The sequence below is a fragment of the Symphalangus syndactylus genome, chromosome 17 (genome assembly GCF_028878055.3).
Source record: "Symphalangus syndactylus isolate Jambi chromosome 17, NHGRI_mSymSyn1-v2.1_pri, whole genome shotgun sequence".
In the NCBI taxonomy this organism is placed as follows: domain Eukaryota; kingdom Metazoa; phylum Chordata; class Mammalia; order Primates; family Hylobatidae; genus Symphalangus; species Symphalangus syndactylus.
The window spans coordinates 54,149,047-54,175,055 of record NC_072439.2 but is presented as its reverse complement, the minus strand read 5'-3'; the positions used below and the strand labels follow the sequence as shown (position 1 = coordinate 54,175,055).

The following is a 26,009-nucleotide window of genomic DNA, read 5'->3' as shown; positions in this document are numbered from 1 at the left end:
GCACCGTATCATAATTCACTGGGTGCTATAAGCTGTAACTTGGCTTCGCTTTGAATGGAAAGAATCCTGAACGTCTGTGATGTGATGAAGTTTTGGAGACTGGGGGCAGGATTTCCTTTGAATGTAAGGAATTCGGATAACTTGTTCAAGGAAGATTCTAATGAAAAACGTTTGTCCCATGTTTGTTGGGACAAAAATGCTGGATATGGTACAACATTCTTCCTGCAGGTTCAGTTTTGTTGAAGAGAGGCCAGCTCGAGGTGAAGGAAAAACATCAGAAAGGTGCTAAAGTGCAGAAATATCTTCCAGAGGCACTAATAGCCGACTTGAGTTCTTGACCTTTAGCTAGATCCACAAAGCACTGAGTTAAAATTGTACACTGATCCCTTCCAGAACAAATTAATTAATTAAATGGTGCCTCTTCCCAGCGTTAATCGTTTAAAAGGACTCAAGTACCTACACAGTTTAAGCAAACTAAAAGAACACTGACACTTTCTCAGAGAACAGGGATGGGAACTTTCTATCTGCCCATTAGTATCCCATCCCAAGCTACGAAGACTTCCATTCCTCTTATTAAGCATTCAGCAACTACATTTAGTACCTACTATGCCAGTGATGCAAGAATGGATAAGACAGTCCCTACACTCAAGGATAACACCTCTACTAGGTGAGAGACAAACCGATTAATTCTGCATAAGGGATAAGTGCTATATGTTGGAAGCAATCCAATGAGGGCTCTGAGGATGGCGAAGGAAGGGTTCCTGGAGGATGTACATTTAACTGGTGCCTTGAAAGGTGTGTGGAAGTTGGCAAGATCAAAAGGGAGTAGAGTCCAGGTGGAGAAAAGAGCAGGGCAGGCTGGATGGCATGGCTCACAACTGTAATCCCGGCACTTTGGGAGGCCATGGAGGGAGGATTGAGGCCAGGAGTTTGAGACCAGCCTGGGTGACATTAAAAGACCCTGTCTCAAAGAAAACGAAAAGAGCAGGATATATACAAGGGGCCTGCCAGCCTTCTCAGCCTTTCTGTGAGAAGCCAGGGGAGGGTAGTACAGGAGAGTGGCTGGAGATGACGCTAAAAGTAGGTCTGTGTTAATCTAACGAGTCTCAACTTTACTGTCAAAACTAATGAACTAGGAAAGTTTAGGCAGCAAGGGCCAGAGATGGAGTCTGGACTTGTATTGCAGAAAGTTCCTGTGATGGCAGCTTGGAGGGTGAATGAGAGTGTGGGATGGAGGGGTGAATGGGTGTGGACAGACTGGAAAAATGACTCATGCAGGGAATGAGGAAGGGAGGAGCCTTGGGAGACTCTCAAATCCCTGGCTTAGCCTACTGAATTGCTTGCTACTTGCCTTTTTATTTCTTCATTTTGCCTCCCATTGTCTGTGATATTAAAGGCCTAACTTCTTAGTGGAGCAAACTTTGCATCTGCTAGCAGGTTGGTGCCCTAGCTAGCTTCCATGCCCCTCTGCATAGAATGCCTGCAAACCACTAAGGACTAATCCTAGTGGTAGAAATTTATTTTCAATTGTTCTCAAACCCTTGTAGAATTCCAAGTTAGAACTGTGGTGTTCTTTTTTCATGTGGGTTAGAAAATTTGTTGTTTGGAGCAACATGGTGAAACACAGGACTTTTGAACCTGCTCATGGTGCAAAAGGGGAAATTATGTTTCTACTTCAACACTGGAGGAGGGGTGAACTTCTGGGAGCAAAAGAGAAATTGAAACTGAGATGAGACATGTTTTTTTACTCCATGACAGAATACAAAGAAATACAAGGATGATCCTTTAATGTTAGAAATAGTAGAATAACCATCCTGGTAAATAAAAAAGAAGAGAAAAAATGTTATTTTGCATTAGATACAGAAAAAAAGGATAGCTAAGAAAACTCATAAAGCAATGGTCAATCTATAACTTGAGTCCAAATAAATTGTGATATAACACTACATTACCACTGATTTGGCCTAATTTACTGTCATTAATAACATTATAACATGAATGATAATATTTAAAATTTTAAAGCACTGTAACAAACACCAGATCATATGTTAAAACTATGCAATCATGTTGTCAGCTTTCAACTGCCACTAGCATCCTAACCACATTTCAAACTATGGAAATTACTAAAAAATCATTATTGTAATAAAAAGTTAATAATTCCTCATTTAGAATACCATTGATATTCCCTCAGTGCCAGGGGAACATTATGGTTTCTCCTGTTTCTGTGAAGTGTATAGTCTACAGGTTCATAAGTGAGTATATCCATGAGTATAAAAAGAAGGTCATTTATGGGTGGAGAGGGAAATTATAGAAAACAATTTCAGGTGAAATAAACTACATTTTCAGATAAAGGAAAAAGTATTCACTGCAGGTTCCTGAAATATTTCAGTCCATTCAAGTTTTAATTGTACCAATGAATCTCAATAGAAATACAGTTAAGGAATATGGTTTTTATAGATAATGTCAGCTCCTTGTTTACCAATAATAAAGATAAAGATAATGGCAGCGTTTATCTTTTTCAGTCCAATGGGGATATTTAAGGTACCTATGTAAGTGTGTGAGTGCCTGTGTGAATTGTGACTTACTTCTTCTGCATACCACATTCATAGCTCAATAAGCTCTCACTGCCTCTGCAATATAATTTGTCTTTCCTGACACACACACACACACTCTCATACACACGAATCACCTAAATAAAAATATCTCAAGGAGGTATACTCTTTTAAAATACTATTTTTATTATACCAAGATAAAAATAATTGATTGAAAGATGGTCTCAAAACCAGAACCTAGTCTCATGTCCTGTGCTTCCTAATCAATATTTAAATATAGATGGTCAAGAGAAGATGACTCTAAAAGGCAATCAAAAGTCGCAAACATTCTTGTATGGAGAATCAAGTTTAAGTAGATGCATTAAATGTATCACATTAAACTTCACAACAGGGTTGAGGAGAGAGGTGAGACCTTTTGTAGCCTTCTTTTGTAGAATTCAAACTTGTTCAGATATTTGAATACATATACTTGAGAGAAAGAATTACACGAATTTAGTTTATCTTCAAGGACCTTTATAGATTTCGTATACAACACAATTTCTTTGTGCTCATTATTTAAAAATAAAAATATGTATTCTAATAGATACTATGTATACATTTGATATATAATACAATATTTTGTATGTATAACATGTATATTGCACATGAATGTGAAAATATATAAAATCAATATATTTGCTACTAAATGTTTATAAAATTTAACACAGTTAAATATTATGGATTTCTCAAGTTATTTTACCTAAAAGTTGAATCTATATCTTCAATATCATTATTTTAGGATCTGGCAATAGAGAGACAGTAAGCAAATACATTTTGAAATTAAAAGTTCAAAATCATAGAATTTTAGCATTGAATGGAATGTTAGAGAGCATCTGGCCTTGTTCCCTTGTTAAACCAGAGGAGTGCATTATATAAGGAACTTGGCACCATGGCAGAGCAGAACTGACATCAGTGTCTTCTGACTCTCTCAGGCCATTCATTTTCATTGTCGTTTTTTTTTGTTTGTTTTTGTTTCTGTTTTTTTTTTTTTTGCTTAAAGACAATGAGGACAAGAAGAAGCTCTAAAATAGGCCTAACAGTTCCCCCAGTTTAATGTGAGGAGGTGCTACATTAGATTTCCAAGAGTATAGTTCTTCCTTCCTCCGTTTCTTCCTTCTTTCATTTTCTTCCTTCTTTTATTCTTACTATTTTTCATCCTTCCTTCCTTCTTTCCATACAGAAAACACTTTTCACACAATGACTCTATTCATTTCACAAACATTTATTGAGCATCCGCCATGGCTAACTCCTATTCTAGGTACTGTGGTTACAGAAATGAACAGCACAGATAAACCACTTGCCTCAAAGGGGTTTCATTCTACTAGGGGGAGACAAGCAACAAAAAATAAGTCAAAAATAAAAAATAAAAGATAAACATACGAGGTAATCTCAGATGGAGATAAGTGCTATGAAATAAAATAAAGCAGGTTAGGGGGATTTGGGAGAGGAGGTTGTGTGAAACAGGATGGAGGACTGAGCTGGTCATATACAGGCAAGGTTCTTGGTGAAGTGAGGAATAACTGGGGAAAGAGCATTCAAAGCAGTGGATACTGCATGGCAAGAGCCCTAAGGCCTGAGTTCATGGTAGGGCTAGAGAGCCAATGGTCAGCGAAAACTACCTAACCTCAAGGAGCTTACAGTCAAGAAAGAGGGAAAAAATGAATCTCCATTAAATTAATCACACTCAAAATGCAAAGCTACAACCATGATACTTTTCCTCACTGGGAACCATTGAAGTGTTTGATTATGTTAGAGGCAGGGGTGGGGTGGGGTGATGGAACATTATCTAAATTTTGTTTTCACAAAGATAACTAGATAACTCGACTGCTGTGTAAAGGCTGATAGTCTAATCTCAGAAGAGAGTGCATGAATTGCACCACTGCTGAGAATGAGAGCAAACCAACAGTGAGCTCTGTCTAGGAGGGCAACAGACAGCAAATAGCTGGGGACCCAGCAGCAGAATGTGATTTGGTTGAAGACCCTCAGCAGTGGGGTACAGCAAACCTTAGAACCTTACATCTCAGAGTTGAAGAGAAGCCATAGGACTCGTGATCCTCGAGATAACATACCTTGAGGGGAGGGAGATATGGTATGCCTGTTTGTGTGTGACTTATTTATTATTTGGAGTCAACACAATAGAGAAAATTCGAAATTAGTGAAGGTAGAATATTTTTATATCAGCAGTGTTTCCAGTTCCCAGAGATAGGGAACTGTTTGTATTACAATTTATTTCCTTCTAGGCTTTTCCAATGCGTTTTTAAAAGCATAGTTAATATTGTACTATATATGCAATTTCTTTTCTAAATTTAATCTTTTAAGACAATCTTATAAAACAAAGGCCACCCCCGATGTCATTTATATATAATCTTCATTTTTCATGAGGTAATGGAAGCTGGAGAGTTGGCCCTTGACCAAAGCCTTGCAGCTAACAAGAGGACAAGCCTCCTGCCCCACAGTGTTTCACAGCCAGTACCCCAAGCTCCTGAATTCATCTGTCTAATGTGTAATGTATTTACAAACACTCTACCGGGGATATATGCATACCTTCTACTATGGACTGTTATTAAAGACAAGTAAATATGCAATCGTGATCTTTCAATAAATTAAACAGATATAAAAATAAATATAGAATACAGCCAGAAGATCAAAATTGAGATATTATCTATTTATGCTTGTAATATGTAATTACATGTAATATTGTAAACCACTTTCTACCATTTCATAAAATTCTGTGTTTTCATTTAGCCCAGAATTCCCTTGCAATCTTTTAAAAATAGTATCTAATAGGGCTTTTAATATAAATGTTGTAGTGAAACTGTTTTCTGTACTGTAACCCAAACATTTCTACATAGTAACACTGTTCCATATAGAAAACAAATATGAAAAAATATGGCCATTATCTTATTTATTTCTAAAGGTAAACCAATCTTTGACAATGCCAATAGCAGGGTTGATGTTCCTAAATGTTGGCTGTATGTATCTACTTACTCATTGTATTCTTGAGGTTCCTTTCCTTTGGTTTCTATGATATTCCTCATCCCTCTCTTTTCATTCCATTGTGTGAGTTCTCTCTGTGGATCTTTTGTTAGCTCCTCTTATTCCTTCTTGCCTATCTGAGTTTCCTGAAATTACGTTCAAATCATGTCTCGTAAGATGTTCTAAAGAGACCTTTGAATAAGAACAACATTTGTCACATTAATAAATGGTGGGAGTTTCATATGTCTGTTTCTTTTTCTCTTCTTTCCTCTTTGCCTTGTCCAAAAGAGTGGGAACTGAGCAGTACAGTCATAAATTAATTTTAATATCTTAACTTAGGCGTCAGTGCACTGGCTATTGTTCCTTAATACATTTAACACATAGTCATTGACTGCTGACTATGTGCCAAGGGCTGTGCTTGGCACTGGGGATAAAGAAGTTATTAAGTCTTTTGCAAGGTGTTCATAGTCTAGCGGTTGGGGACAGACGTGGGGGAAAAAACACAGTTGGAAAAGAGTGTAGCAAATGAAACCATTCAGTTAAATTCAACAAACCCTGCGTGCTTATGATGTGCCAAGCAGATGGCAAGGAGGATAGGACTGGGCAAGGCCTTGCTCCTCACGGACTCCCAAGCAGCTGGCAAATGGTAAAATTACCTGACACTTGTTAAGAGCTTCATGGCAGAAAGAAAGTCAGAAAAAAAGTCATGAAAGGCTATTGGACAGACAAGAGGCTTGATCAGAAAAACACTTTTAACAAATATTGTCCTAGCAACATGAGGAGAAAGTTTGTTCTTCAGATTTTTTATTCTGTCATTATGGAAAGCTTACTATGTGTCAGGTTTATTTCCTAGAGGCTGAGGCTTCATTGGCTTGCCTCAGTGAATCCCAAACTGGCCTTGCAACTCTCTCTCCTTACCTCCCCTAGGCTTTCAGTAACAAATCCTCAACTAGGTGATAGGAGATTATCTGATTAAAGTCATTCACACTAAGGCGAGAATGAGGCTTAATCCTTCAAGAGGGTTTGCCTTAACAAAGGATAGCTTGTTAACCCTAATGAACTGCTCATTGGAAGAACTCTGCAGAATGATCCCTCCTCCTCACCTTCCCAGACTTGCCAACCCCACGTCCTTCCTTTTTATTTGTCTTTCATGAAGCAAAGGAGGAATGGAAGTGTTAGAGACTCTAAGGTCACACATTATCTCCTTGAACTTATCACAAGAGGTATGTGAGGTAATTATGACCCCATGCTCATAATGAGGAGACTGAAACTAGGGTGGTGGTTCTTAACCCTGACTACATTTTGGATAGGCGGGCTGCAACCCAGACAAATTAAATCAAAATTTCTGGGAGTGGCATCCAAGCGTCTGTATCTTTTTTAAGCCCCTTAGATGATTTCAAAGCACAGCCAAGGTTGCCAGCTTCTTGCCTAAACTCTGCAAGAAGCTAGAGTTTAGGAAATGGAAATTAACCAGAATAGGTAGCAATCCATTGACCTGTTCCATTTTTTCCTTTGGCAAGTAAAGTTTATTTGGCTCAATAGAAACAGAATTATCTGCAGGAAACTCGGCCTCAGATAGAATTAGATTTGGGTAGACTGGTGCCCATATGCATCTAGAAATGAGGGAGTTAGGACCAGCTGTGGATAGCTAAACTGGTGGTGCAAGGTGGTACATTTTGTCATGCACATGGTTGGAAGTGGTGCTTCTTAGGCAACCAAAATATGTTTCACTTTATGCCAGGTAAGCATTAGTGGTCCATAGGATTAAAAACAGATAAGACAAATAGTTAAGATCACACAAAGGAGAATCCTGCATATTCTAAAATACTTACGTTGCTGTTTGTTTAAAATTCTATACCCTGTCTCTTGCTAAGAAATTGTGATTATAAGCACCCCCTTCAGAGTGACATCAGAGCCTCTGAAAGATAAAGTGTGTCCTTGGCCACTTCCTTTTGAAGATATACATATCTTCACCAGTTACATACTCATACATGTAATTATGTGTATTCAACAAAAGCTATTCTGTACATTTAATATATTTTATAAATTCGTTCAATAAATTAACATACTTAAATTATAAACACAAACAAGTTAGCAGAACATACCTCATTTGAAACTCATTTGAAGATAATGCTAGACATCTTAGTTTATGGCCTTTGTGAATGTGCCGTCAGTCCAGTTGACCCTCCTGGCCCCACCTGGATGGATCTGAATGCCCATGTTTCTGCAATGGGCTTAGCAATGAGTAACTGCTGACAGGGCCTGATTCCATCGAGCCCTCCCAGTAATGAATGTGTTTTTAGACAATGTGGAGCATTCTTTTCCTTTTTCAAACTTTTCTGACCATAGGTCACCAGCTCACTAGTTACTGCTGCATTTTCATTCTAAACCTTATTGCTATCAACTTTCCTATCCAGTCTACAAATAGTCGCTTAGCACCTGGCATAATTCCAGTCTTTCCTAGAGTCTGAGGCTGCATGGTAAGAAAAACTAGACCTGAAGCCTCTTGAAATATGCAGTATAGCAAGGACAATTAATATGAAATGGTAAATAATTATGATCAACTAAGTAAATAATATAAATGTGCAAAATTTAGTGAATGAGAAAAATGTGAGTGTGTAACTGGTGAATCTAAACTCAACAGATAAACAATTATAATTATTTTAATGCTCTCTCCCTTTTTTATTGAATTCAAGTGTCTCACATTATAGTCGAAAGTCTTCACAGTACTTGTACTACACGTGCACATTGTCTGAATTCTTCATTTATGAGGACAGAATTCTATTACTAGTTGCATGAAATAGTGACTATTTGTGTTAAGTGGCAAGGTGTCCATCACGGAGCCTCTAAAGGCAAGGTCGGAAAAATCTGTGACTGATCATTAGTGCCATATTCACTTCCTGGGCTTAATCTTTTAAGGGTATGATATCTACAGACAAAGCTAGCCAGCTTATCTTTGATAATTTCAAGAAGTATAGCATGTCAGCTTTTGAATTAATATTTGAAAATAAAATGAAAATTTAATTTTATTATCATTTGCTTTGTCAAAAGTCAAAGGCTCTTTTAAAATCTTTTTTGGCTGGACGTAAAATGATTTTTTTCTGTTTCTGGATATAAGGTAACCTGCGCTTATTTTGAATGATGTATCAAGTGCCTTTAATAGAGGTTTAACGATTTTGTTCAAGTTACTACTATAAAGATGTTTATGCATAGTTATTCTAGACTAGCAAAAGAGCAGTAATCTGTAACTCCCACCCACGTACTTACGCCCATGCACAGTGTATCTTCCTTCTACAGCTTTAAGACTCCCACGCTCCTGCAAAAGCACTTTCCTACTTGTCATTTAGTCTTTACAATTAAGTAAAGAAAAAGTTAATTGTATAAAAGAAGCTGGTTTCTTGGACCTCTCTCTTTATGGAGTTGTACTCTCTAAAGATAGCCTAAATTATAGACTTAGCCAGGACAGTTTTTCCCCTTCGTAGACCTTTGAAGTTTGTTTATTCTTACAAAGCTCTGGAAGACTCGTCTGAAAGAAGCTGTAAATAATCTGCCAAGGTCCCTAAATACCAAAAAGCCCACGTGGGCACTAGAAGGTGTCAACTTTGCTTGATTACTCTTGAACTTGTGGGAAAGGGAATGTTTGGCACCAATATCAGATTCATAGAAGGCAGCCAAAATTAATTGTTAGAAAGAAGGTATGCTTAGATGATATGTGGCATAACTTTGGGCATTTTCCTTACCATGATGAAAGACGCAGCCAATAAAGTAAATCTATTTTGTTTATGACTAGATTACTCGGTGACTAAAAGGAAAACACTATCTACTTTGGGGTTATTGGCAACAGATATATACATACCAAGCATGACACATGGGCTAGTTTCCACTGGCAGTAGTTATTGATGTTGCAACCTTAGTCTTTGCTGCAACCTTGCCCTGCTGCCTTTGTTGTTGGCTGCTCTTGGCAATAGGGCATACCCACCTCCCCCTGCCAACCAACTTGGTGCAATGGCCTGCACATGACCCACACACTTTTTAGAAGAATCAGGGCAGGAAAAGATTAAGTGTAATTTCCCATGGCCTTGGCTATTAGACATAAAGATAGGCTTTAGAATCTGTCATTAGGCATAAGATTTTGGACAATTTTTTCCTAGTCTCAGGTTCCTGCAAACTTAAAATGTCTATCTTGTGGAATTATGATAATGAATGACTTCATGAGAATTATCCTAACATTGATCAGGCCTTTGATAAATGACAGCTATTTTTATTATTTAAAATATTAATTAGAAATTTTAAAATACAGAATATGTTTTTTAAAAAATAAGCTCTTTTTAAGCTTCAAGTCTCTTCAAAATGTGAGGATTCAAATCAAATTACAAATTTTAAGAAATATATAGCTATTTTCTGCAAGATGGTATAGCTATACAGAGACACCTTTACAGTTTTTAAATTAGGCAGGATGTAATTAAAAAGGAGCCCAAGATGTTTCCTGAAATGATTAACAGGAACTTTAGAAACATCACTATTGATTGGTCAGTGCACAGGTTTCTTTGGTCGAACTTTTCTCACCCACTTTGCAAGCAAAAACATGAGAAAGACAAGTCAAATGAAGCCAAGCAAATGGTATCTACCACATTAACGAAGAGTATAAGATGCACAGTTGCGTGAAAACCACTTCCTTTAGCACTGTATTTCAAAATTATTTTTTTTACTCCGCCAGAGCTGTCGCCACAGGAAGGAAAATTTAGTTGTCTTCTTGCTTATTTAAGGAACACGTCAAGAGATTATTCCAGGCATTACTTCGTGTTTTTAAGCTCTTACTCCTACCTCCCTGAAAAATGTGTCTCCTGACTTCATTAGAACAAACACACTCAGAATTTTAAGAGGAGAAAATAATGATTATGTGTTGCTAAGTACTATTTTAGTAACAAATGCTTGGGCCACTAAAATGATGACATCACACACAGAAAGAATAACATTTACACTTTTGAGAGACATTTTTTTTCCTGACATGATGGGTCACCAATGAGAGGAGGAAAGCCAAATAAAGGCACAAGGAGAGGCCTCTTGGCTCTGGAGAAGGCATCCTTAGCATCCTCTTCTGAAGGGTGATCATCAGCCCCAAGTTAATTAAATAGGCCCAACGTCCACCTGCTCTTTCTGTATTCCTTTCCTGAATCTAGTTCATGTCAACAAATGTGTACTATTATTGTAGAAAATCAAATGCTTGCATACTTTTAATAGGTTTGCTTCTTGGTTAATATGCCCAGGTCAGGAAGTGGCTTATATTTCAGGAGTGCTCTCTAATACTTATTGCAGATATTCATGCATTTATTCTCTCACACACACGCACTTAAAAACCGCACACTGCCTCACACTCTGCAATAATCCGATAATATGGTGGTCATCATACCCACATATATACATGATAAGATAGAATGCATTGCTTAAATAGCACATAAGTCATCTATAATCCTCCACACCCCGTAATACCAGTGGCACAATGGTTTTCTATTTGGAGGTTGCCAGGAGCACTCAAAAGTCAGCTTCTGGCTCCTACAACAACACATCCAACTGCCTTGGGGACAACATGATTGTCATCCTTCTAGTACACACTCAGTCCAAGGCCAGCTAATGTTTTTTATGGGTGGCTTTTAACCCGAACCAGAAATAGAAGAATCTATACTTGTTATCAACTTCTTAAGTATGAGGGAAGGCCATTTTTTCTCATCATTCCTAACAAATAAATATTGAGCCTGTTTACTCAATTTAAAAAGAGTCTTTCAGTAAGCTATTCTATATTCTTTCTCCAAATCACAGCCCTCAACCTCCTACCCCTTAAAGGAAGCAGTGTTCAACTAAAAGAGATTTAAAATGTAGTGATATGAGTCATTTAGATCTCTTAGGATAATAAAAATAAATCATAGGGAATATAATTACTATGGAAAATGGCAGAGTAATTTGCGTCTACTTTTAAGGGGAGCAGGTTGATGTTGCCAGGGATTGCTATCCCTAATCCCAATAGCTACTGGGATTTGGGAACAATAAACAAGGGAACATCTGCGGTCTCTGGAGGCTAAAATATAGTTGTTTCTGTAGTCTTTTCTGCTTCATCCATGCAGAAACTAGGTTGCATGATGACACCATTATCAGAAATCAGTGTACATATCTTCAAATGGCCAAGATTACGGTCAATTATTCCATGGCAATTTTTGCTGAAAACATTGAGTTTACAAATTTAAATAGTACTTGAGCCCCTTTCACTTTTATCCAGATAAACTTGGCTTATCTGAAATTCATCTAAATGTAATAATTTATCTCCTATGAAACTTTTACCTATGTGGTAATTCCTGTTTCTCTTCAAACAACAGTTTTTCCAAGCCTGTGTTAGCCAGAGATAATGGTTCATTCATTGCATCCCCATCCCCAATTAACACATATGCATGTCCTTGCAAACGTTTGCTCATATGTGCAACTCCATTCATTGGTCTGCAGTCTATGTGACTTGGCCCTTTCTCAACTCCAGCTCCTGAGCCTCATCTCCCACCATCCTTTGAGATCCAGGCTCTTTTCTACTTCACAGATATGCCAGGCTCATTCTGGTCCTTGCGCTGGTCAATCACTCTTCCTGAACTACTCTTCCCAGAGTCATCTGCATGGTGCTCTCAATCCTCTCATTGTTCAGGTTTTAGCTTAAATATTACCTTTTCAAATAGGCCATCTCAGGAGACCACCTACGTAAAGATGATTTTCCCATCTTCTCTTTATCCTTTTACTCTGCTGGATTTTCTTCTGGTCACTATCACTATCTAAAAGTCCTTTAAAATTTTATTTCTTTACTAGTTTACTCAATTCTTTCCCCACTAGACTGAAGCCTCGTTGAGGGTAGAAACTTGATCTTGTCCGTAACTATTTCCCCAGCACCTAAAATAGTGCCCAAATTATAGTGCTTGATATATGACTTCATGAATAAACTCACTTTAAAATGAAAACAGAGCTTCTTGCAAGAGTTAAAAATCCCCTCATCACACAACCCACTTCCTGAGAAGAACCATAAAGTCAGAGCCACCAAATATCTCCTGTGGTAGCACTATAGGAGATAGTGCTCAATATTAAAAAGGCTCAATATTTTAAGTTAAGGCTTAATATTAAATTAACGTAATATTAGAATATTTTTATTTCTTTGAAAATTTTCTGGACTCCTCTGAAAAATTATTATCACAACTTTTCTCTACCTAATGAAACAATTTCAATAGTTCAACTTTAAACCAGCTACCTCCAGGGAGCCTTGTAACCATCAATGCACCTGGAAGTACAGTTCTAAATTATTTTCATCTTTCATGTGGCACCTTCTATTTTTTATGCTGTGTCTTAAAATCTATTTCTTTTAATATTTACTCCACCAAATTGTAAGATTTCTGGCTTAGGACTGCATCATAATAATCCATAAATTCTTAACTGTATCTAAACCACAGATTTACCTACTTTACTTCTCAAAAATTAAGTGGTATAGGCCATATGTAAATATGATGCAGATCCAGTTTAGAGATAGACTCACCAGGATCAATTGTGTGACCTTTATTAAGCTACCTACCTCTCTGAACTTCTGTATTTTTCCTTAAATCTGTAAAGTGGAAATAATAGTACTTATTTCATAGGACTGATGAGGGCATTAAATTCGTTAATCATGTGAAGCACCTGACATATGATGATACAAAAAAAGTTTAACATGAAATAGCAGAGCTATTATTGTTACTAACGTTGCAATTATCATCATTATCATTGGTTTTATTATTATTTAGGGCCTTATAATCTCAAAAACTTAGTTATATGTTAATACATATAACTAAGCTTGATATTTTGGATGTACAAGAATTTTCCTAGAGTAGTTTTATAATCCATTTCAAGATCAAAAATAGAACAAGGAATAATTACAAAACAATATTGAAAATAAGCATAGATGTGAGGCCAGCACAGGCTGATGGCTAATCAGGAAAGGATTCTGGAAGGAGATTACTCTTCCATGTGGTTGAGGAAAACAATGAACCCTAACCGTCAAGGAAGAGTGGGTGCATGCTTTTCTTGGGGGCGAGGGCAAGGCAGGACAAGGGCAGAGGCAATGGGGCAAGAAATGCAGAGGTGTTGCACCCCAGGATTCTAAAAAGTTAGTGGCAGTCACTATGAACTTATCTCTTTTTAGCTCAGTGGAAAATTGCCAGCACAGAAAAAAAGAGAACTTCTCTGTCTATTTGTTGTCTCCAAGGACCACTTTTTGGTCTCAGTTCGTTTGACTCAACACGGACAAAATAAACGACACCTGACATTTGCATGGCAGTTTAGAGTACTGGCCCCTTGAAGACAGTGTTGGAAGATAGTTATTTCTATTATGCTTATCATAAATGTTGAGGCCTTTCACTTAATCATTGTTTATTTATTGAGCACCTACTATGTTCCATTTATTTTACTAGAAAATGTAAAGGTAGCATGAACAACAAAGGCCAAGTTTCTGCCCTCATGGAACTTGCATTCTAGTGAAAGGAACAGATAATAAATAATTGGATAAAGAAATAAAAATCAACATGTTGTGTAACATTTTATGTGCTATCAGTAAAATTAAAATGGGGTAAAATGACAGAGTGATGGGGTTGGGAATACTACAATTAAATATGTAGTGGACAATGGGAAGCATATATTAGGAGATATGTTTGAGACGAGACCTGAATAAAGAAGAGATTGTGTCACACTAAGGTGTGTGGGCATGCCAGGAAAAGAGAAGGGCATGTGGAAAGTCCCTGAGTCAGGAATGAGCTCAGAATACTCTGGGGGGAAAATGAGGAGTAGAGCCAGAATATCATGAATGAAGAGATGAAAGGATATGAGAGAAGACACAAAGACATATAAGCTCTAGTGAGGAATCTGGATTTTATCCTAATTAAAATAAGAAGCAATTGAAGAATTTTGAGCAGGAGGTCACATGATTTGATGGATTTTTTTTTTTTTTTTTTTTTTTTTTTGAGACAGAGTCTTGCTCTGTCGCCCGGGCTGGAGTGCAGTGGCGCGATCTCGGCTCACTGCAGCCTCCGCCTCCCGGGTTCACGCTATTCTCCTGCCTCAGCCTCTCCGAGTAGCTGGGACTACAGGCGCCCGCCACCACGCCCGGCTAATTTTTTGTATTTTTAGTAGAGACGGGGTTTCACCGTGGTCTCGATCTCCTGACCTCGTGATCCGCCCGCCTCGGCCTCCCAAAGTGCTGGGATTACAAGCGTAAGCCACCGCGCCCGGCCTTGATGGATATTTTAAATGATCATATTGGTAGGGATGCAAGAATAGAAAAAGAGGGTTTCTTAATAGGCTAACACAAAAACAGAAACGTCCAGAACAGAGATGACAGTGTCTTACACTTTGCTCAACATGTGCAACAGGTGATTCTGGTCAGCATTGGAATATATTTTGGGAACAAGAGACAGGCATGCTGATAGATGGAGTGTAGGTGAGGAAAAGAAAGAATGAAATTAAGGATACTGTTGGCCTGGATAATGGAGGTAAGGTGGTACTATTTAGTAAACAAAGAAGACTGGTGATGGAGCAGACAGAGGGGTAGGAAACGAGGGGTTTTATGTGGGGCATGTTGAATTTGAGATGCCTCTTAATATCTGAGTGTATAGCTTCAATAATCTGTGTGGGGTATGAGCCCAGAAATTGGTAGAAAGTTGAGGAGGTATGAATTTGTTTTTTATTTAGGGTTATAAGAGTAGATGTCTGGAAAGACAGGAGATGTAACTTATACAAGATCCACAGTCAGTAAGTGATAAAATGGAACTTGAAAATGAATCTTTCGACACCAACCACAAATTTCTCTTCCTATTATGAATTTTAGGGTTTATTTTCAGTTATGAATACTGGAGTAGAATATGGGGAAGTATTGGGGGCAGGAATATTCTAGAATCACATATAAAAGAGTGAAAACTTTTTTAGCTCTTATAGACTATATATATTTATGATTGCTCTTGTCTTTATTTGCTTTACATAATTATTTTTTCCCTAACATGCCCATTTAACTTTTAAAAACTCTGGAATAATAAACCCATAAGTTAAGTGAACTACCAGTGTGACTATAGCTATCTACTTTCTTTTCTGAAATTGTCACTTTTTGGAATGCAAAGGAGGATAATTTGACTTCAGACTAAATGTAGATTGAAGAGATTTGAAATACAAAGATAAAAGCTCAACCCCAAACTCAAGCAGGTATTTTTGAACTGTATCAGTAACATTTGAGTTAGGGTGTATCAGGTTTGTTTAGTAGAAATGTCTAAGGCAAGCAGCACTTAATCTCTACAGGTTAAAACAAGATTTAAAGTAAATTAATTGACTCAAAAAATAAAATTAAATCAATAAATATGTAAAGGGAAAAACCCTAAAATTGGGAACAATGAACCTAATTGTATGTAAAAGGAGTGTTGTGATCACCCTGAATGGGAAGCCAGAAAGAGAGAGGGAGGAACAAAGGGAGGGAGGGAGGGGAGGAAGGAAGGAATAAAGGGAGGGAGGGAGGAAGGAAGGAAGGAAGGAAGGAGGGAGGGAGGGGAGGAAGGAAGGAATAAAGGGAGGGAGGGAGGAAGGGAGGGAGGGAGGGAAGGAAGGAAGGAAGGAAGGAAGGAAGGAAGGAAGGAGGGAGGGAAGGAAGGAAGGAAGGAAGGAAGGAAGGAGGGAAGGAAGGGTTTGTTCTAGAATGGATGGGCTCCATTGGTCAAAGTGAACAATTTAAGCACCAAAATAGTTGAGTCATGGAAAAAAGAAATTCATGAATCCATACCAGTAACAAACAAATACATAAATTAATAATTAAATAGATGTTGAAGATGGGAGTTCTTTTGCTTACAGTAGAATGGGAAAGACTAATGTAAATGTGGAGGGAGTCCTGAAGTTGTAAAGCCACCATACTGCATCCATTATAGTAAAGATTGCATTTGACAAGAACAATAATGAATGTTAAATCTGAGGGGAAATTTTTGATTAGGAGCCATCATTATGCAATACAGAAATCAGACAACACCTTGACTAGGCAACAAAAATGAACATTAACAATGTGGGACATAAGAACCTCACATGCCTCTAGATATGATAGCAGGAGAGGAAACAACAACACCTATGAGGAACTCCAGCAGAAAGTGCATAACCATAATCTAATCATGGGGAAATGTCAGAAAAATAAACAATGAGGAGCACTTTATTAAAATGAAAAAAAGAGAGTGAATACACCATAATCATTAAAATCTTCATTTTCATAAAAGACAAAGAAATGATATGGAAATGTTCCAGACAAAAGGAGACTAAAGAGACATGACATTCAAGAGATCTATTGTACAACATAGTGACTATAATTAATAGCAATGTATTCTATTCTTAAATATTGCTAAGAGATTAGATTTTAAATGTTTTCCCCACAAAAGGGATTTGAGCAATGCATACATTAGTTCAATTGATCCATTATACATTTAGCCACCATGTATAAATGTTTTAAAACATGCTTTACACAACAAAAATAAACAATTTTTACTTATCATTTAACAATAATACATTTTAAAAAGACAAGACAACTAAGTGTGATAATTGACTCCAGACTGGGTGATTTACTGGAGGGGAAATATTTAAAAAGATATTATTTGATAAACAGCAAAATTGGAACATGGACAAATATTAGATAAAAGTAGTGTAGCTATGTAAATCTATGAAGTAGATAATTGGATGTAACCATTACATAAGAGATTATTCTTGGAAAATTCAGACTGAAAGGCCTTGTTATGTGTGACTTACTCTTAAGTTGTTTAGAAAAAAAATTATGACCATACAAAAATATAAAGAAAAAAACGAGAGCACATTATAAAGCAAATGGGATAAAATATTTAAGCAAATCTAGGTAAGGATATAAGGGGTTCAGTATACTTTTTTGTTTTTACAACTTTCATGAGCTTCCAATTATTTCTAAATAAGATGTTTTAAAGTAGGTGAAGTGTAACAAGAGTTTCTGGTGAGCATTTAAGAAAACTCACTGCCATCAGATATATTATTGTATTTCATTCAGAAGGCCGCCTAATTGCATAGAAAATGTTTTTTGCTGCTCCTCCAATTCAGCTGTATTCACCCACATAGAACGAGAATAAAAGCAACCTACTTAACATTTTTCTCTTGTGCAAAAAGAAAATAAATTGAATTAAGGTACACTTTTAAAAATTTTTACTTATTTTTTCAAAATCACAACTGTGGTGATTTTTCTCAAAATCACAACTGTGGTGATTTTTCTCAAAATCATATTGCAATTTATTTTTTCCCAAGGTGAGAAAAATTTTGAGAATGTGATAACCGCTACATATTAAAAAAAAACTAAAGGCTCATGATGAAATATCTGTAAAGTAGAATAATAATGAGGTATGAAATTTTATACTGGTTCATGGAGCAACACCAATAGACTAACTTCATTCTTCATCTGCTTTCCAAGGTTCCAATATTAATGAATGATTGTAATGACATTTTTATTTAAATTTGGATTTAAATATGCAAATCTAGTATTTTCCCCCATAATATTAAAAGCAAAAAAATTAAATAAAAAGTTAAAACCTATATTTAGAAAATGTATATAAAGATAAAAATAAAACTGGAAGGAATTTTAAAAGCATTAAATCTAAGTGCCTAATTTTAGTTAATAAAAAGTGATAAAAAGCATCGATGTCAGACAAGTAACAGAACTATACTAATTCTCAAATAACAAGTTATATTTTAAAGATTAAAAATTAATGAACAGTGGTTTTATTTTCTACAATGCAGATATGTAAATTAGGTTCCATTTCATTTATTTTTTTAAATGGAAATATTCAGAAATATAAAATGGCTTACCCATATTCTTTATATCTGTAAAAGGTATTTTCTTTTCATGTATCATGAAAATGATACATATTTTATCATACAGAGCTCATGTACTTCCATAGCTCATATTTTTGCAATCATAATCATTTCTTATTTATTTAGCATATTTTAATTATATGTGAATATGAAAATGTAGCAATCATTTGGAATTTACATTTATTAAAAATAAATAGAAAGTCAACAAACACAGGAGGGCACAAATTTTCTTTAAAATGGCTGAAAGACCCACATTATCTAGGATACAAAGATTTTTGTTTTTCAATAACAGTTCATGTCTCTGAGTTTGCACCCAAACTGTAATCTTTCTTTCAGGCAACAAACTTTCTTTTTATTCTTGCAAGTGGGAAAATGGCCAAAAGAAGAGGAAACAAAACAACTAAACAAAAACTAAATGTTTCAATGTTCTTTTGGAAGTTTAGTAATTTATGTCAAAAACAAATAGCACTGTTATCCCTAAATGTAATTATTTGAAAAATAATATATGTTTATTTGTTGGAGTGGGATAGAGCCCTCTATAAGCAGATCATTCTTTTCTATTTCTATAGATGAGCAACTTTGGGAAGGTCATCTTGTGAAGGAGGGACAGAACATCCATTTAACTGTGAGATTAGCAGCATCAACCCTGGAACCAATAGTTTAATAGATCCCCAAGAAGATCATTCACTTCACACAATCAAACTATGTCTTATTAAGGCAGAGACCAAATTTTACAATGCTATATACAGCAGTCATCCAGTCTCAACTTTTATTAGATACAATGAAAACTTCTTAATCATGTCACATAAACATAATCTACTAAAACACAGTAAAATATATACTACAGCTCAGAAGTCAAAATTATATTTTCCAGTAATAAATTATTTATCATATTTATTTATGGTGAATAAACAATAATATTAAATAATTAATATTAAATATTTGTTAATATTTATTTCTATTAATATTATCATGGAAACTCAGATGAGCACTCATTTTTTTCTTATGTAAAGACAATTTTATCAAAGAGAGAACGACTTAAAAACTTATTTTCCATAATCTAGAACTAGGATGTTCATTCAGACTTTATTAATTATTGACAGCAACAACAAATTTGTCTTGCCAGAAAGATAGTATCTTCTCTGCTGCTTTAGCCTTCATTTGCTGTTCTGAATTACACTTATGATCAGCTCATATTGTAATTTCCTTGAGCTATGTTTCCTTGTGATTTTTAGCCATTATTTAGTATATTACCATACTACATATAACACTTAATAGCTCATGATATCCAAATATCTCATAGCTAAAACTGTGGACATTTGAACTTCTTTTTTTTTTTTTTTTTTTTGAGACGGAGTCTTGCTCTGTCACCCAGGCTGGAGTGCAGTGGCGCAATCTCGGCTCACTGCAAGCTCCGCCTCCCGGGTTCACGCCATTCTCCTGCCTCAGCCTCTCCGAGTAGCTGGGACTACAGGCGCCCGCCACCACGCCCGGCTAATTTTTTGTATTTTTAGTAGAGACGGGGTTTCATCGTGGTCTCGATCTCCTGACCTCTTGATCCGCCCGCCTCGGCCTCCCAAAGTGCTGGGATTACAAGCGTGAGCCACTGCGCCCGGCCTGGACATTTGAACTTCTGATGGAAGTAGTTCTGTTTATTTTTAAGGTTTCTTTATTTTTATATTTTTAGAGACAGAATCTGGCTCTGTCACTTAGGCTGGACTGTAGTGGTGCAATCACAGCTCACTGCAGCCTTGATCTTCTGACTTAAGCCATTCTCTTGCCTCAGCCTCCAAAATAGCTGGGACTACAGGCTTGAGCCCCCAGACCTGACAAGCAGTTGTGTTTAATTAGTGTGTGATAAAGATGAAGACGCACAATTGTAACAGATTTCTCACAACCATCAACTTAATTTTAAAATTTTCATTGAGTTAAGTATGTCAAATTTGATTCAACAATTCACATCTGAGTTTGTAACATTAACAATCTGCTTTCCTTCTCCCTATAATAAGAAGACAGCAACTACTGGTGTAGTGCATGAAAATAGGTAAAACAAACAAACAAAAAACCAACTAGGTACTAGGTAACATACTAGAACCCCTAATAACAGCACCATTTACCAACATTTATCAAAAATTAAATCTATTAATTGATGGGATAATGTGGACTTTCTTTTTTGGAAGCCATGAGATTAGTCTAATTTTTTCAAACCAAATTAAGAAAGCTTCAAATACGTCTTGGGATATTTATACTTACCAAATCTCACACGGTAAATGTGTGATGTATGAAACTTTCTCAAAACGATTCAGTTATGAAAATGCACAGAGGCAAACTCTTCAAACCTCCATATGTATATATAGCCAGAGTAGTTCACTTAAACGGATTTTTCTTTTCAAAGCTGTATTAAACACTCCTTAATGTTTTTACCAGAGTATAAAGAAACCAACAGCTTTTAAAAGGAAGATTTAAAAATTGCTATATTATGAATACAATTGTGTTAAATACAGTTAATATGTGTAGGTATTATTCTAGATTAGTGCAAATGAGAATAAAAGTTTCTAGGATCTAGATTATTTTAGAATTTCACTAATAAGATCAGTTTCAGTTTAGTTTGATTTCCAATTATCAATCCAAATGTCTTACTTTGTTTTCATTCTTACTATATTTTAAGCATTATAAATACAAATTAAACTTATTTAGAAAACAATACATTTTAAAAATTAGATTTGCATATTTCATTTAAAATTTTAAGTCATGCTGTCTACACTACAAATTAATTTTTCTAAACAAATATCGTCATAAAGTGATGATATAAAAACAATAATGAAATGTCATATTTTAAATGATACAATATATTTTCACAGTGGGTAAAAACAAATGTAAGAATGCTTTTTTTTCTGGAAAGTGCTCAACTAATAATATGCAAAATGAACAAAAGTATATCTGTGAGAGAATATTAGAAATAATCTAGAGCTGGGAAAGAAGAAAAGTTATCAAATTTGTTAATAATCCAAATGCCTCTTCAGCACTAAATTGTGTGCAAAATTACAAATACACGAGAAAGATAATGTTTTATTTTGCAGGTAAAATAATTTGGAGATCAATGAAAACTTTAAATTTTTCCAGGTTTTTAAAAGCGTGTATGTGAAGTTGGAGCTTTGTAAATGTATTAAACTTTTTATTTAAAATGTCGGTTACTTACTTGAAAGAGGTATCAGGTTTATCTAATCTACACTGTAATGTGGCCAGCATTTAAATTGTTGCTATATAAATAGCAATCCAAATAAAAAAATGAAAAATAGCAAATAATTGCTCTTACCTCTATGCTTAGTTATAGTTGCTTGTTAAGCTGCTTCACGGGTTGAGACAAACTACCAGCACTTCAAAGAGCTCGGTTCTCTGTTCAACTCTCTTCTCTAGTTACATTATTTTTTTTCCTCTGCAAAAAGGATAGTCCACCAAAAGAGGAAGTTATGAAATAACAGTCATTATGCTTTATTCATTTTATGGGGCATGGAAAATTATTCATAAAGCTTACACTTGAAATCACAGCAACAGGCTATAATTGGTGCCTGCACACATATATAATTAAAGTATACACATGTTTATATGTGTAAGCAAATTTTAGAAAAGTTAAGCTATTGAAACCTATAGTTGGCCTGGCGCAGTGGCTCACGCCTGTAATCCCAGCACTTTGGGAGGCCGAAGCAGGTGGATTACCTGAGGTCAGGAGTTCAAGACCAGCCTGGCCAACATGGTGAAACTCTGTCTCTACTAAAAATACAAAAGTTAGCCTGGCATGGTGGCGGGCATCTGAATCCCACCTACTTAGGAGACTGAGGCAGGAGAATCACTTGAACCCAGGAGGTGGAGGTTGCAGTTAGCTGAGATCACGGCCATTGCACTCCAGGCTAGGAGACACGGTGAGACTCCGTTTCAAAAAAAAAAAAAAAAGGAAAAGAAACCTACACTTGATTAAGTAGTGCTCGTTTATATAAGGAAACATCTCCTGTGTGGCTCAATGATCACAGAAAATATTGCTCTATGCAGAAGGAAACCGTCCAGCTGATATACGGGAATAAACTTGCTTTTATAAGTCTAATTAATTTAAAGTCTTTGAATTATGACCCAAATGCTAATCTGACTACAGGCATCTTATTAAAGGAAGAAAAAAAAAAAAAAACCCTCCAGTAAACAGGCATTTTCCTGGAATTTGGGTAGTGGTTTTTACCTACAAGTCTCAAACTTCCTTTCTCATGAATAGTTGCCTGTTACATATAGATAAAGCACTGCAAAACTGAAACTGTTACTTACATATGAACTATGGTCTTTCACTACTTCAGCCACAAGAGTAAAAAACAGGTGCAGAGGTGCAGATCCTGCAAAACTGAACATTTAGCTGGCTAAGTTTCTTACAGGTTGGAGTAGTAAATGAGAATATTTAAAGGACAGTAGGGACAATGGTTGAAAAAAGACATAAAAAAGTTGATCAAAGCAAGTACTACTGCCACCTTCAAATAAAAGGATATATACAAATATATATATCGTGGGTTCAGGTTGCCAGATAATAGAAGCCAATGTGTAGCTTCATTTTTTATGTGTGGCAGTTGCTCCCAACCTCTCTCGCTCATTGGGGAAGAAGGAGATGGATTGCAAGCGCAATGTGGTAATTATGCAAACCTCCACATGTTGCAAGAACCACTTTCTGGGCTTTAGAAGCTATCATGCTGTCACTGCACCACACTCTTTGCTTTTTATTTAACCTTATGTCCAGAGAGGCATTAAAGAGTAATTTCACTGGGCACAGTGGCTCACACCTGTAATCCCAGCACTTTGGGAGGCCGAGGTGGGTGGATCACTTGAGTTCAGGAGTTGGAGATCAGCCTGGCCAACATCGTGAAACCCCATCTGTACTAAAAAAATACAAAAATTAGCCAGGCACATTGGCAGGCCCCTGTAATCCCAGCTACTCAGGAGGCTGAGGCAGGAGAATCCCTTGAACCTGAGAGGCAGAGTTTGCAGTGAGCTGGGATCCTGCCACTGCACTCCAGCCTTGGCCACAGGGTGAGACTCTGTCTCAAAACAAACAAACAGAGTAATTAGGAGATGATTAGAAACTGAAATATTTTCCATTTCACCTAAACTCATACTTAATGTGAGTTTGCAGGAAGTTAAATAAACCAAATGAAGAAAGCTGCCCCCTCCAAAAAAACACACAAAAAAACCCAACAAAAAACACAAACAAATAAACGAACAAAACCCCAGTATGTCATCGATATCAAATTTTATTTGAATTCTTTTGTGAACTACTTATAAGGAAATCCCTAAAGAAAAGTTGTCGATGTGATTAAAATTGCTTAGATTCTATGTGTTTAGACAAATTTTAAATATTATTGTATTTGGGTATCATTATATAAAACACTAGGCTTATCAGTCCCCAAAGACCCAGTCACACTCTGGAAGCACAGTCCTCAATGTCTACTGTAATTTTAATGTATTTCCTCAATATTTGTGTACCTTTTGCCTGAATAGTGGATGTATATCTCTACTTCTCTTCTTCTCTAATGATCCCTTCCAGGCTGATAAATATGCTCAAGTTTCTTCCATATTAAAAATTCCTCCTCTGACTGACTTGTCATATTACTTTCTTTTCCTTTATCAGAACTTTTTGAGAAAGTTGGCCACATTGACTTGAGCCGTTATATCTTTTTTGTATGTGTGTATGGTAGAATATATTTAACAAAATTTACCATTTGAACCATTTTTAAATGTACAGTTCAGAGGCATTAAGTACATTCACACTGTTAGGCAACCATCACCACCATCTATCTCCAGAACTTTCTCATTCTTCTAGACCGAAACTCTGTACCTATTAAACAATAACTGAACGTTCCTTCCTGCCCTCAACCTGGCAACCACCATTCTACTTTCTATCTCTATGAATTTGATTACTCTAGGTACTTCATATGAATGGAACCATATGACATTTGTCCATTTGTGTCTGGCTTATTTCACTTAGGTTCATCAAAGTTGCAGCATGTGTCAGAATTTCCTTCCTTCTTAAAGCTGAATAATATTCTATTGTATATATATATACATTTGTCTCCTATTTATCAGATGATGGACACTTGAGTTGTTTCTATCTTTGGCTATTGAGAGTAATGCTGCTATGAACATGGGTGTGCAAATATCTGTTTGAATCTTTGCTTTCATTTTTTTGTATATACACCCAGAAGTGGAATTGAATCATACTGTAATTTTATATTTACTTTTTGAGGAACCACCATACTAAGTCCACCTATCTTTCTCACATTTCTTCCTTCTGTATGGGTTTCCACTTCCTCCTATTTATCAAGACTCTTGCCAAAATCACCAGTGATCTCCCTGTTACCAAATCCAAAATCCAAATCCCTCTTAATTGACCTGTTTTCAGCACATGCCAATGTTGACCACTTCCTCCTCCAGGAAATATTCTCTGTCTTTCGGTTCTTGACTTCACTCTCACCTTCTGATTATGTAGCAACTTCTCTGATTTATTTATGAGTCTTGAACTCTGCTCCTCTAGTAAATGTTGCCTCTTCTCAGGATTCTGTCCTGGGCTTGCTCTCCTTAGCCGAACATCTCACTATCCTTGCATGGTTTTAATTGGCAAATACTGATTGCTCCCAAATCTCTGTTTCCAACCCAGTTATCTCCCTAGAAAAGTTTTCACCAATGCAAAATATACAATCATTTCTACTTGCAATGTACAGAAATGAGTCTGCATAGAGGCCCTAAGATAAGCCTCAATTAATTTTTCAATTCTACTATTGTTTAAACTTCAGCAGGTTAGGCATTATTTTTGAGCCCTATTTCCTCACCTGTAAATGGGGCCTTAAATGACCACCTAAGACGGTTACTGGAAGTATAAAACAAAGACTACTTAAACACTTTCTTATGTTTATAGTATTAAAAATACAGTTAAAGCAAAAGTCCACTTTAATTCCCTCTAACATGATTCTTCTCCCTAGAAATAAGTAATACTATCAGTTTGATGTGTATATTTGCTTAACTATTTCCTATATAATTACCTGTAAGACACATAAGGAGTTAAATAATTTTGTGGGGTTTTAATGTAAATAACATCACACTGTATGTTCTTCACTGTGACTTTTAAAAAACTTAATATAGCTTGATGGTATCCCAAGACATACTTTTGAACCGATTCATATATATCTAATTCCCTTACTGATTGAATTTGTGTTACTCTTCACAGCCAAAAATAATGTGATCAGTTGAGCATTTCAAATGTCTCTTTAAAAGTATGTACAAGTCTTTATCTGAGGTAGATACAGGAAAGTAGAATTGTTAGGTCAGAAGGCATATACATTTAAAATGTTAATTGTCACTGCCAAATTGCCCAGTCAAAAAAGGTTTGAATCTCCAACATTTCCTTTTTTTTAATGCGATTGCCAGTATTTGCTTTAATTAAGCTTTTAAAGATTTGCCAATCTGATGGACAAGAAAATGGAGTCTTAATATTTTTATTTTGCTTTTCCCTGATTACTGTGGATA

At 36.1% G+C, this 26,009-nt stretch overlaps 1 protein-coding gene across 8 annotated transcripts in view; it reads right to left on the bottom strand.

Moving 5' to 3' along the window:
• Positions 1-22,583, bottom strand: part of MBNL1 (muscleblind like splicing regulator 1) — a 221,611-nt gene extending 199,028 nt beyond the window's left edge. For 6 of the 8 annotated variants that reach the window (XM_055248718.2, XM_055248720.2, XM_063620268.1 and 3 more), the window contains exons 1-2: positions 22,284-22,583; positions 21,775-21,894 (exon numbers count right to left, since the gene is read on the bottom strand). The gene's annotated coding sequence lies outside the window, so the exon portion shown is untranslated. The other 2 variants (XM_055248725.2, XM_055248750.2) reach the window with 2 other exon arrangements.
• Positions 22,584-26,009: the final 3,426 nt, after the last annotated feature.